Source organism: Dendrobates tinctorius, unplaced genomic scaffold, assembly GCF_039654945.1.
Source record: "Dendrobates tinctorius isolate UK_male_01 unplaced genomic scaffold, ASM3965494v1 ptg000007l, whole genome shotgun sequence".
NCBI classification, from domain to species: domain Eukaryota; kingdom Metazoa; phylum Chordata; class Amphibia; order Anura; family Dendrobatidae; genus Dendrobates; species Dendrobates tinctorius.
This window is the reverse complement of record NW_027361675.1, coordinates 5,757,479-5,772,388: the sequence shown is the minus strand read 5'-3', so window position 1 is coordinate 5,772,388 and position 14,910 is coordinate 5,757,479.

Genomic DNA, 14,910 nt, shown 5'->3' with positions numbered 1-14,910 from the left:
CTCTGGTGTGGGAACCTTTTTTGTGCACCATTTCAGCTGTGCCACGGTATACATATCTTTATGTGGTAATAACTCGGGAACGTTTCAACGGATCTTGCTGATTCTGAGAATCTTTTTTGTGACATATTGTACTTCATGTTAGTGGTAAAATTTCTTCAATATGACTTGCGTCTATTTATGAAAATAATGGAAATTTGTCAAAAATGTTGAAAATTTTGCAATTTCCAAAATTTTAATTTTTGTACCCTTAAATCAGAGAGTGATATCAGACAAAATAGTTAACAAATAACATTTCCCACATGTCAACTTTACATCAGCACAATTTTGGAAACATCATTTTTTTTTGTTAGGAAATTATAAGGGTTAAAATTTGACCAGCGATTTCTCATTTTTCCAACAAAATTTACAAAACCATTTTTTTAGAGACCACCTCACATTTGAAGTGAGTTTGGGGGGTCAATATAATAGAAAATACCCAAAAGTGACAACATTCTAAAAACTGCACCACTCATGGTGTTCAAAACCACATTCAAGTAGTTTATTAACCCTTTAGGTACATCACAAGAATTGAAACAATGCGGAAGGAAGAAATTAACATTTAACGTTTTTTCCCAAAAATTTTTCTTCGGACACAACTTTTTAATATTTTGTGAAGGGTATCAGGCGAAAATGAACCACAATATTTGTTGTGCAATTTCTCCTGAGTACACCCATGTGTGGAGAAAGATCACTCTTTAGGCACACGGCAGTGCTCAGAATGGAAGGAGCATCAGTTGAGATTTTGAATGTCAAATTGACTGGACTCGAGAGCGGATGCCATATCATGTTTGGAGAGCCCCTGATGTGCCTAAAGAGTGGAAACCCCACACAAGTGAACCCATTTTGGAAACTAGACCCCCCAAGGAAAGTATCTAGATGTGTGGTGAGTGCGCTGAACCCTCAAGGGCTTCACAAAAGCTTATAACATAGAGCCATAAAATTACAAAATCATATTTTTCCACAAAAATTATCTTTTCATCCCCAATTTTTATTTTCCCAAGGGTAACAGGACCACAAAAGTTATTGTGCAATTTTTTCTGAGTATGCTTAAACCCCATATGTGGGGTAAACCACTGTTTGTGCGCATGGCAGAGCTCAGAAAGGAAGGAGCGCCATTTGACTTTTTTGGCTGGAATTGAGATTGGAAGCCATGTCGTGTTTGGAGAGCCCCTGATGTGCCTAAACAGTTGAAACCCCCACAAGTGACCCCATTTTGGAAACTAGACACCCCAAGGAACTTATCTAGATGAGTGGTGAGAGCTCTGAACCCGCCAGAGCTTCACAGAAGTTTATAACATAGAGCCATAAAATTAAAAAAATCAAATTTTTTCCACAAAATTATCTTTTAATCCCCAATTTTTATTTTCCCAAGGATAACAGGACCACAAAAGTAATTTTTCAATTTGTCCTGAGTACGCTGATACCCCATATGTGGGGGTAAACCACTGTGTGGGTGCATGGCAGAGCTCGGACGGGAAGAAGCGCTGTTTTGGAATGCAGACTTTGATGGAATAGTCTGCGGCTTCATGTTGCATTTGAAGAGCTCCTAATGTGCCTAAACAGTAGAAACCCCCCACAAATGACCCTATTTTAGAATCTAGACCCCCCAAGGAGCTTATCTAGATGTGTGGTGAGCAGAGATGAGCGACTTTGCCTTTTTTAGGGTCGAGTCGGGTTTCATAAAACCCGACTTTCTCAAAAGTCGAGTCGAATGAAATTGGCCGACTATAGGGAAAAGTCGGGAAAAGTCTTGAAGCATGAAACCCAATGAAAGTCAATGGGGAGAAAAGTCAGCAGTGAGTGGAGGACTGTAAACACACCTGGCATGAATTTTAACCCTAGAGGCGGTGAAATCTCTCTCTCTTCTCTCTTCTCCCTCTCCCTCTCTTCCTCTCTCTCTCTGTCTCTCTCTCTCTCCCACTCCCACTCCAGCTACGCTCCTGCTTCGCTACGCTCCACTTCTCTCATTGGCTGAAAAAAGTCACGCGCAAGCATTCGGCGAAACCCAACTTTGGCGCTTGGGTCGCCGACCGCATGGCCGACTTCACACTGTGGTCGGGTTTCGTCTCATGAAACCCGACTTTGGCGAAAGTCGGCGACTTTTGAATCTGACCAACCTGTTTCGCTCAACTCTAGTGGTGAGTAAAGTTGAGCGACTTTGGTCGGATCGGGTTACATGAAACAAAATTTGAGTCGGATGAAACTGGTCCGACTAGGGCAAAAAAAGTCGGAGTTTCGTCCGAAACCCGACCCCAATGCAAGTCAATGGGGAATAGAAGTCGGCATTGAGTGGATGAATGTCATCCGCTCAATGCCGACTTTTATTCCCCATTGACTTGCATTGGGGTCGGGTTTCGGACGAAACGCCAACTTTTTTGCCCTAGTCGGACCAGTTTCATCCGACTCAAATTTTGTTTCATGAAACCCGATCCAACCAAAGTCGCTCAACTCTAGTGGTGAGCACTTTGAACCCACATGTGCTTCACAGAAATTTATAATGTAGAGCTGTGAAAATAAAAAAGTCATATTTTTTTTTCCACAAAAATGATCTTTTTGCTCCAAACTTTTATTTTCACAAGGATAACAGGAGAAATTAGACCCCCAAAGTTGTTGTGCAATTTGTACTGAGTACGCTGATACCTCATATGTGGGGGGGGGGAACCACTGTGATCGCCTAACTGCGATCTTTGAGAGGCAGAATGAACAAATCCATAAAAGGTGAAGAATTGGTTTTATTTTTAAGGCCATTCCTCATGTGATATTAGTGATTAGGCGACTTTATTCTTCAGTTCGATGTGATTACAGCGTTACCAGATTTATATCCTTTTTCATGCTTAGCTTTTGTCACACATTAAAAGACGTTTTTTTTTTGTAAAAAATTTTTTATGACCTTTTTGCATCGCCGTATTTTGAGTGCTATAATTTTTCCATATTTCAGCCGACAGAGTCATGTGAGGGCTTGTTTTTTGCGGGACAAGCTGACATTTTTATTGGAACCATTTTCAGGCACATGACATTTTTTGATCGCTTTCTATTCCGATTTTTGTGGAGGCAGAATGAACAAAAACCAGCAATTCAGTAATTGTTTTTTTTTTCCTCCGTTCCATGTGTGGTAAAATTGATAAGGCAGCTTTATTCTTCGGGTCAGTTCGATTACAGCAATATCTCATTTATATAGTTTTGTTATGTTTTGGCGTTTTTTACACAATAAAAACTTTTATAGAAAAAATAATTATTTTTGCATCACTTTATTCTGAGAGCAATAACTTTTTAATTTTTCTGCTGATGGTGCTGTATTGTGGCTTCTTTTTTGCGGAACTAGATGACGCTTTCAGTGATGCTATATTTATTACCTTTCTTTTTTTTATCGCGTTTTATTACACTTTTTCCAAGCGGTATGATGATATTGCTTGGAAAAAGTATAATTTGCTCCTTTTTTGTGTTTTTTTTACGGCGTTCACTGAAGGGGTTAACTAGGGTGACACTTTTATACATGGGATTTTTATGGACGCGGCGATACCAAACGTGTATTTTTTGGTTTATTTAATTTTTTTTACATAAAAATATGTTGTTTTAGGGGATTTTTTAAATTATTTTTATTATTTTTTAATAATTTTTAATGTATTTTTTTTTAAATGTTTTTTTTTTACCTTGTCCCTTTAAGGGACTTTCACTTTAACTTTGATTTGCAAGTATAATACATTGCAATGCTCCAGAATTGCAATGTATTATACCCTATGGAGAAAGCTTATGAGACCATGCTGTGAGCATGGTCCCAAAGGCTTTCCGTAGTTGGATGACCCAGGGGTTTTCATGACAACCCCGGGTTATCATGGCACAGATCGGGCCCCGCGAATACATCATGGGGATGCCGATATGAGGCAGAGGGAGCCCCTGACCCTCTGCCACCCCACTGAATGCTGCGATCACGCTTGATCGAAGCAGTCAGGGGGTTAACAGCCAGGGGCGGTGCAGATGCCACTACTGACTGTTAGTGCAGGAAGCTCAGCCACTGGCAGCGCTGAGCTTCTGCACTCACCGGGCAGGAGATGCTGAAATTTGATCCACGTCTAGCTCATTTTTAAAAATATAAGTTTTTACATACTTAGAGAGGAGAATTTTGTCTGCTTGACTGTGACAAAACCATCATCCATACTGAATTCCATCTCTAAAAGTACACTGGATTATAGACATAACAGTAATCCTACAGCAAACTGAGGCAGATCTTAGTAAATGTGCAATCTGCTCAACCAAAAGTCCACAGGATTGGAGCACAGAGTAGCTGCTGGCAAAAGGACACCAATTTACGTGTCAAGTTGGTACAGCAGAAGATAAAATAAATGACCTGGTCTATCATGACATATATACTACAAGTGATGTGCTTATTTGTCGTAGCTGTAGTGCAGGAACACACAGGAAAGTGTTGAGTATGCAGGAAGTTGATAGGGGTCTCTTAGTCAGACACGCGGTCATCAGGTGTCCGCTCTGTGAAAGCTTCATTAAGCAGGGAACGCAGCTGGTAATACAATTTAGTTTCCTTTTTGAAAGCCTAGGAAATTTCTCCTATTTTTCTTTTATAGCAAGGTATTAACATCACGGCTAATAGTCAAACGTTTGCTAAAAGGTAACATTATGCCTGTCATCTCATAAGCTTTCCAGAATTAAGTTGCCCATGCTTATTAGCATGACTGAGGGTACAGATGTTTCACTTACCATACTATGTCGTGAGGGTTGGTTATCATTGCTAGCATCACAATTGTCATCATCATTTTCAGCAGCTGACTCTCAAAGGACTGGTAGCAGGAATGGCCCAGAGGGAGGAACAGCAGATGCAGGCAGACACTGAAGGAACAAAGAGACTACGGATAATTATGGGACCGACTGGTACACAGAAGCACTGGCTGGTGCGGGCTGGACTAGCTGATAGACAGATGAGCGCTGAAAGGTGCGGAATGGACCAGATGATGTACAGATGTGCCCTGGCAGGTGTGGACTGGAATGACTGATGTACAGATGAGCCCTGGCAGATGTGGATTGGACTTACTGATGTACAGATGAGTCTTTGCAGTTGTGGACTGGATCAGCTAATGTACAGATGAGCACTGGCAGGTACGGACCAGCTGATGTACAGATGAAGACTGGCATGTGCGGACTTGACCATCTGAAACTGAGATAGACAAGCAAGTGCGGGCCGACAGGTGTAAGACAAGTAGACTGATGGGTTTTGGGGACCTGATAACTAGCAAGTATGCTAAGGGCTAACTAACCAGTTTGCTTAGGCACCTCCATGCTGGAGGTGGAGCCTTAAATAGAAGGTGTCACCAGCTATTGGCTGGGGACATTTTAGGATGATGCGCGGGCCCCTTTAATAGAGACAACATACTTGTGCCCTAGAGCAGAGTGCGCAGAATCTGCACTCCACGTGCACACCCCAAGCAGCAGACACTGAGGATGGAAGAAGTGTAGGACGGGGCCGTGGCAGTTAGTGAGCTGGCATCCCTACTGGGGAAGTGAGGGCAGCATGCTGGGATGCTGGTGCTACAACCCCTTTCAGTTATCCATGCTTAGTGTGGCACACACAGACACACAATGCAAAGATTGAGGTAAGTTCTCCCCTTTTTTTCTGGTTTCAGTGATTTTCATATTTTTCACAAATGTTACTTGCCACAGGTGAGATTGAATGAGCATCACATGGGTGAAACAAAGTTCTTTACTCACAATTTTGGAAAATTGCCAATAATTTGTCTGGCCCATTTTGGGGGTTTTGTGTGAAATTTTGTCCACTTTACCTTTTTTCTTTGGCTTTTTTGTGTTGTTCCAATGCACACAAACAAAATAAACATGTGTATAAAAATGTATAATTGTAATAATTTTTCTGGGAGAAGTGCTTTATTTTCTGGAACAAATTCTAGGGTGCAAACACTTTCGACCATGACTGCATATGTGGACTTGATATTAAATGTCATACTTAAAAAAGGTTAAAGTTTAGGATCTGAAATGTTACATATGTTCTGTGGAATAAACGTTGCTTTTTTCAACTATATCCTTGAAGTGCTGCTTCTACACTTTTGCGTTTACACTTGTATTGCACTCAACATAGAGACTATGCTGATATTTTTCTTTTTGTATATACAGTATATTGTTCATTGTGTGTGTTTGTCTTTCTATCTTCATGTCAACCATCCATTACTTTACTCTTTCTGTATGGATATAAGTTATATTTCTATATACATATTTATAGATGCATTAATAAATTTTACTACAGCTATATCATATTTTTTATTTGATTGATTTTAAGATCTCTGAATAAAATCTATTTTTGAACCTTACATTTCTTTTCAGTAGCAGTAATTACTATTTGTTCTTTGACCATGCTGCACACATAACCTTCTGCTAATCTTTTCCCTTCATTATCCCTTGCTATTTTGAGCTAACATAGAATGAAACATGTTTGGTTTATGTTATTTAGTTTAATAGGATAGTTTCTATTAAACAGAATAATCAATTTGAAGGTAGATTAAAAAGGTTTTTTTAGGGCTGGTACACATTTACTGAATGTGAAACCTAGAAGAAATAGACTGTAGAATAGAAAAATTAGTGATTTTTGTCCAACTATAAATTCTCTAACCTGTGTTTTTTTTACTTTTGCACTTACTTATATTTCTTGGGATGTAATTTACATTAAAAAGATAGTTTCCATTAGGCATAAAAAATTAACTCCTTTGAAACGAAGCCTGTTTTCACCTTAATGACGGGGCCATTCTTTTCAATTCTGACCACTGTCAAGTTATGAGGTAATAACTCTGGAATGCTTTAATAATAATAATAATAATAATCTTTATTTATATAGTGCCAACATATTCCGCAGCACTATACAGTTTAACAGTTTCAAAACACAAGTCATAAGTAACAACTTTAGCAATACAATAATTAAAGCAAAATAAGACGACCCTGCTCGTGAGAGCTTACAATCTACAATGAGGTGGGGGAGATACAAAGTACAGGTGTGTATTTACAATGGTGTATTTACAATGATGGTCCAGCCATCTTGAGGGAGTGAGGGATGGATGGATATAGCCCATTCACTACACATGCACACTTACACATAGAATGACTTTGATTAGTGAACGAGATAGGACGCTCTGAACAAATGTGTTTTGAGGGAGCGCCTGAAGCTATGCAAATTGTGGATAGTCCTAATTTCTTGGGGTAGAGCATTCCAGAGGATTGGAGCAGCACGGGAGAAGTCTTGGAGTCGGGAGTGAGAGGTACGGATAAGTGCAGAGGTTAGTCGAAAGTCGTTTGCAGAGCGCAGTGGTTGGTTAGGCCGATAGACAGAAATGAGGGAGGAGATGTAGGGGGTGCCGCACAGTGGAGAGCTTTGTGGGTGAGAACAAGTACTTTGAATTGGATCCTATAATGAATGGGCAGCCAGTGTAAGGACTGGCGAAGAGCGGACGCTCTGTTATTCTGAGAATGTTTTGCCGTGACATATTATACTTTTTTATAGCCGTAAAATTTCTTCGATATGACTTGAGTTTATTTGTGAAAAAACAAATTTGGCGAAAATTTTGCAATTTTCTCATTTTTAATTTTTATGCCCTTAAATCAGAGAGACAAATCGCACAAAATAGTTAATAAATAACATTTCGCACATATCTACTTTACAACAGCACAATTTTGGAGCCAAATTTTTTTTTGTTAGGAAGTTTACAAAACCATTTTTTTAGTGACCACAACACATTTAAAGTCACTTTAAGGGGTCTATATGAAAGAAAATACCCAAAAGTGACACCATTCTAAAAACTTCACCCCTCAAGGTGCTCAAAACCACATTCAAGAAGTTTATTAACCCTTCAGGTGCTTCACAGGAATTTTTGGAATGTGGAAGGCAAAAATAAACATTTACTTTTCTTTCACAAAATGTTCATTTAGACCTAATTTTCTTTTTACTTTCACAAGGGCCACAGGAGAAAATGTACAATATATTTTGCATTGCAATTTCTCCTGAGCATGCCGATACTGAATGGAAGGGAAGGAGCACCATTTGACTTTTTGAATGTAAAATATACTGGAATAATTAGCGGTAGCCATGTCATGTTTGAAAAGCCCCTGATGTACCTAAACAGTGTAAACCTTTCACAAATGGCACCATTTTGGAAACTAGAAACCTTAAGAAACTTATCTAGATGTGTATTGAGCACCTTGAAACCACAGGTGCTTCACAGAAGTTTATAGCGTAGAGCCGTGTAAATAAAAAAGATCACATTTTTCCCAAATAAATCTTTTTTAACTCCATATTTTGCATTTTCATAAGGATAACAGGAGAAATTGCTCCATACAATTTGTTGTGCAATTTCTCCTGAGTGTGCCGATACACCATATTTGGGGTAATACTACTGTTTGGGCACACGGAAGGGCTTGGAATGGAAGGAGCATAATTTGACTTTTTGAATGCAAAATTTGATGTAATAATCAGCGGACACCATGTCACATTTGAAGAGCCTCTGATGTGCCTACACAGTGGAAACTCTCCATAAATGACACCATTTTGGAAACTAGACCCCTCTGGGACCTTATCTAGATGTATAATGAGCACCTTTAACCCCCAGGTGGTTCACAGAAGTTTATAACGTTAAGCCGTGAATATAAAAAAAATCACATTTTTCCCACAAAAATCTATTTAGCTACAAATTTTGCATTTTCACAAGGGCAAAAGGAGAAAATGGACCCCAATGTTTGTTGTGCAATTTCTTCTGTGTTCACCGATAACCAATGTGGTCGAAAACATTTTTTTTGGCACAGTGCAAAGCTCAGAAGGGTAGTAGCACCATAGTACAGTGCAAATTTGTCTGCACTTGTTTGAGGGTTCGATGTTACATTGACAGAATCCCTGGGGTGCCAGAACAGCATAACCTCCCATAAGTGACCCCATTTTACTAATTAAACCTCACAATGAATTCATCTAGGGGTGCAGTGATTATATTGACACCACAGGTGTGTCACAAACTTTTAAACCATTGGGCAATGAAGAAAAAATAATTTATATTTTTACCACCAAGATTGTGTGTTAGCCACAAGTTTTAAATTTTCACAATGGGAAATGGGTAAAAATGGCACCAGAATTTGTCTCTCAATTTTTGCTGAATGTAGAAATACCCCATATGTGGCTGTTCAGTACTACTTTGCCATATGGAGAGACTCGGGAGGGACAGAGTGGTATGCCTCCGCATTGTAGGACAGACGGCATCCACAGTGCCTCCATCTGCCTCATTATAGGGAATCTTCAGCCAGAGGTTCCGACTGAAACACGTATTTCAGAGGTTTACACGGAAACCCCGTTGTAAGCGCTCAGCGCAGAGTGCAGGATAAATGTGCACCGGGCCTTACTGCAATCTTTGGGAGGCAGAATGAAAAAAATCAACAGCATGTGAAGAATTGGCTTCATTTATTTTTATGCCATTCCTCGTGCGGTATAAGTGATTAGGCGATTTTATTCTTTGGGTCGGTGCGATAACAGCGATACCAGATTTCAATAAGTTTTTATGTGTGGCTGCTGTCCCACACTAAAGTACACTTTTTATTGCGAAAGCTAGTTTTTGCATCACCATGTTTTTAGAGCTATAATTTTTTTATATTTCAGCCTACAGAGTCATGTGAGGACTTGTTTCTTGTGGGATGAAGTTTCTGTTGGCAACATTTTCAGGCACATGACATTTTTTGATCATTTTCTATTCCGATTTTTGGGAGACAGAATGAACAAAAACCAGCAATTCAGGAATTTGTTTTTTTTATACCGTTCTGCATGTGGTAAAATTGGTAAGGCAGTTTTATTCTTCGGGTCAGTACGATTACAGTGATACCTCATTTATGTTTTTTTTTTTGCTTTGGTGGTTTTACACAATAAAAACTATTTAATAGAAAAAAAAATTATTGTTGCATCGCTTTAGTCTGAGAATTAAAACTTTTTTATTTTTCTGCTGATGGAGCTGTATGGTGGCTTATTTTTTGCAGGACAAGATGACGTTTTCAGCTGTACCATTTTTATTTATATCCGTCTTTTTTATCGCATTTTGGTGCACTTTTTGTTCGTTAGTATCATGATAAAGCATTTTTTTCCCTCATTTTTTTTTTTTACGGTGTTCATTGAAGGTGTTAACTAGTGGGACAGTTTTATAGAGCAGCTCATTATGGAAGCGGCGATACCAAATATGTTTTTTTTTCTTTTTTGATTATTATTTACATAAATAAATGTATCTACTGGAAAAATACTTATTTTTTTTTCTATACTTCGGGATTTTTAAAAATATATTTTTACACTTTATAATATTTTTTTTTTCCTTTTTTACATTGTCCCAGTATGGGACATTGCTATATTAGATCAGATCGCTGATATGATACTCTGCACTGTAGAATATCAGATCAGGATCTGACAGGCAGAGAAGGAGGCATGACACCACTTGCTCTCAGCAGGCGTTCACAAGCCACCTTGCCTGCAGGACCCGTAAGGACTCTGCGGCCATCTTGGTTCCAGGGGTCACCATGGAGACCATCAGGACATTGCGATGCGATCACAATGTGCTGATGGAAGGGCACAGGGAGCCCCCTCCCTGTGGGATGTTCTTTTATGCCACTGTCACTACTGATAGCGACCTTAGAGGGGTTAAATGCCCACAATCAGTGCTAGCACTGATCATGGGCATTGCTGAGGGCTGTCAGCTGTCACATACAGCTGACACCCGCACGTGATCATCGCGGTGCTCAGCACGAGACCACGTGATCGTTTCGCTGTACTAGTACTGCTCTGGGCACGAGCGCACCTTCTGCAGAGACGTAATAGCATGGCGAACCTCACAAAAGGGTTGATAGAGGAAGTTATTGTAAACAAATCACCTTTTAGGTCTAGCAAACAGTGCAAGTAAATTTAAGTTTGTATGGAATAGTGTGCGCACAATTATTAGGCAATTTGTATTTTTGATGATAAAACAGTGTTGAATTTCCTAAAGGAGAAAATTGTGGTGCTATCTAAGCATAATAAGACATAATAAATTGAGTGTGTGAGTAGCTAAGGAATTTGCTCACCTGATACAATTGTGCAAACTCCCGCTTGAAGTATGGATGTATTTGCAAAATGTTATTGTCTTTGCCACCAAGAGAAAATCAAGGTGCAGAAATTTGTTGACCCATTTCACCATGCAGATATCCTCTAGACAAGTGATGTTTTGGGCCTGTTGCTGGGCAAAATGGACTTTCAACTCCCTCCAAAGGTTTTCTATGGGGTTGAGATCTGGAGACTGGCTAGGCCACTCCAGGACCTTCATATGCTTCTTACAAAGCCACTCCTTCATTGCCCTGGCGGTGTGCTTGGGATCATAATCATGCTGAAAGACCCATCCACGTTTCATCTTCAATGTCCTTGCTGATGGAAGGAAGTTTGCTCTCAAAATCTCACAATACATGGGCCCATTCATTATTTCATGTACACACATCAGTCGTCCTGGTCCCATTGGAGAGAAACAGCCCCAAAGTGAGATGTTTCCACCCCCATACTTCACAGTAGGTAAGGTGTTCTTTGGATGCAAATCAGCATTCTGTCTCGTCTAAACACGACAAGTTTTGTTTCTACCAAACAGTTCTACTTTGGTTTCATCAGACCATATGACATTGTCCCAATACTCTCCTGGATAATTCAAGTGCTCTCTAGCAAACTTCAGATGAGCCCGGACATGTACTGGCTTAAGCAGGGGGACATGTCTGGCACTGCAGGAGCTGAGACTCTGGCAGAGTAGTGTGTTACTTATTGTGGCCTTTGTTATGGTGGTCCAGCTCTATGCAGGTCATTTACTAGGTCCCCAAGTGTGATTCTGGTATTTTTGCTCACCGTTCTTGTGATCATTTTGACCCCATGGGGTGAGATCTTGCATGGAGCCCTAGATCGAAGGAGATTACCAGTGGTCTTCTATGTCTTCCATTTTCTTATTGCTCCCACATTTGATTTCATCACACTAAGTTGCTTGCCTATTGCAGATTCAGTCCTCCCAGAATGGTGGAGGGCTACAATTTTGTTTCTGGTGTCCTTCGACAGCTCTTTGGTCTTCACCATAGTGAAGTTTGGAGTGTGACTGTTTGAGGTTGTGGACAGGTGTCTTTTATACTGATAACAAGTTCAAACAGGTGCCATTACTACAGGTAATGAGTGGAGGACAGAGGAGACTCTTAAAGAAGAAGTTACAAGTCTGTGAGAGCCAGAAATCTTGCATGTTTTTAGGTTGCCAAGTATTTATTTTTCACCATAGTTTGCAAAATAAATCTTGCCAAATCAGACAAGGTGATTTTCTGGATTTGTTTTCTCAATTATGACTCTCATAGTTGTGGTCTACCTAAGATGTCAGTTACAGGCCTCTCTCATCATTTTAAGTGGGAGAACGTGCACAATTGGTGGCTGACTAAATACTTTTTTTTCCCCACTGTAAATTGAAAAAAAACTGCATACAAAAATGTACACCAACGGTGAATAAACCAAATTTAGAAAAATATTGAAGGAATGAATGAACTGCAAGCATAAATATATACTATCAATGAATAAACCATGTACTAAAATATGTGCCGTTAGTAAATAATCTGCAAACCTAAATATATAGCAACAGTGAACAGGCTGCATACTGTGCATACATATTTATCAGCAATTAAAAACCTGTGCACATAAAGGTTTGTCAGAAGAAAATGAACCTCACACATAACTATGTACCAGTAGCAAATAAGCTGCAGTAAATTTACTGAACAGCAATAATGCTTTTAAGTGCAGTTGAATGGTGCACTCATAAAATGAAATATCAGAAAGTGTATATGTTGATATTGAAGGATTAATACTTTCCTGGGTTCTACATTGTTTAGTACTAGCTAGACTCGTAGTGTCATATATGTTTAATATTTTTCTTAAGAATAGAATAGACCAAATATTAAACTTTATCTCATTCGCAAAGCTCTGGGAAAGTGCATGTTATGGGAAGTGCTCTGGGAAAGGCCTAATATCTAAAATTCTCATAACATATTTCTGACAAGGGGGCAGTTGTTGGATACTTCCAATTAGAACTACATTTGTCTGAAAATAGTGTAAGAAAACTACTTACAAGGGACTAAACAGAATAGAGAAAAAAATATAATGTGCCCAGCTCCTGGTTAAAATTCGTAGAAAGTCTTTATTTCATCCAAGATACAGTAAAATGGGAAAATAGGTCCCAAGACAGAGAGCACAAGAAACAAGCTCTGAGAAAGAACAGTCCTGTTCGAAACGCATCACTTGTTTCTTGTGCTGCCTGTTTTGGACCTATTCTCCCATTTTATCTTGGATGAAATATTGACTTTCTGCACATTTTAACCAGCAGCTGGACACATTATGTTTTTTCTCTACTACTTATCACAAATTGTTGGATCGTAATGTTCCATGCATACTGGACCCTATGCGGTAAGCTGGCAAACCCTTGTATTTTTTCACTTGAATAAACAGAATAGTTTATGCTCACAACGGTGTGCATTTCTTTTCTCCAAGTGCTTGTGATTGAGAGGACCTAGTCCCACATTTTGACCTCACTGGTGATCCCATAATCTGACTTTGGGTCAGAAGAATAAACCTACAACAATGTATAATAATGACGCTGCCAAAGAGGAGCCACACATGCTTACCTTCTCCCTAAACACACAAGCAGAGGACCGGGATACTCTAAACCACTTGACAATTCATAAAGATCAATGTATCAAGTAATGAATTATGAATTTAGCTATGAAACACACATATACAGTATGTGTATATATCAGTTAAAGGGGAATTTTTATAAATGAAAAAAGGCATGAAGCCTGGCTTATCATGCTTATAACGACAGTGCATGAGCTTTTCTAGACACTGTTAGCCTGGGTGCACTTGATCCGGAAGTAGCAACGCTTTGGACACAGCGCATGTTTGCTTCTATTGAATGCAGGTAAATCCATATGTGTTCACTGAATTTACCGCTTCCAGTACATTGTACTAATGAAATTTCTATTGTGGAGACAAGCATCTCTGCAATAGAAATTGTCGTACTGCAGTCTAGAAAGACCATGTCTGTGGGTGATCCGCAGGCATCTGTGGATGCATAGTGGACAGGGGATTCCTTGAAATCCCATCCACTATCCTGTAACATGTGACCACTGAGGGTTTGATGCTGCAAAAATACACAGCATCAAACCCGCAATAATTACTGTTCATGGGAACATACCCTTGCTAGAGAGGAAGAAGACGGAAGCAGCTCTTCTACAACTTCAGGAATGCTGCTCCTATTGTAATATGTGTGCCGACTTGGGGGGTGGTCCTTTTTGGCTGCGGAACAGACTGGAGGCAGAGGCAGAAATCCATTCAATCAGGTCCAAATTTTATTCAGTGTCCTCTTGACACCCACAGCAAACACACCAGCTTCTGCTTCCTGGCCTGGGTACCTGTAACCTTCCTTATGCTTCGATTGGCGAGGACCCTCCGGGTTCTTTCACCGTGGCTGCAGTGCTTCCCCCTGGCTAAGTCTGCCCGCTGTACACCTACTCACCCTTCAGTGTCCCAGCCGTCCGGTACCCAAACCTTCCATCAGTCGCTGCTGTCCCTTCCTGTGGCTGCCTCGTCAGGGCCACCCACGTCTCCGAGTAACCGTCTCTGGCTCTCTTCTGTCCTTCCTGAGCTTCTCCTCTCTCAGTCCTCTCCTGTGCTCTTCTCACTTCTCTCTTCCCCATGGGTGTCTCTCTGCCCTGCCCCTGGGACTCTCCTTTCTTATATCTCCTCTCTCTGGAAATCCCCTTCTCAGTCCCGTAACTCCGTCCACTATGACTATTCAGTTTCCCTAGCCTGAG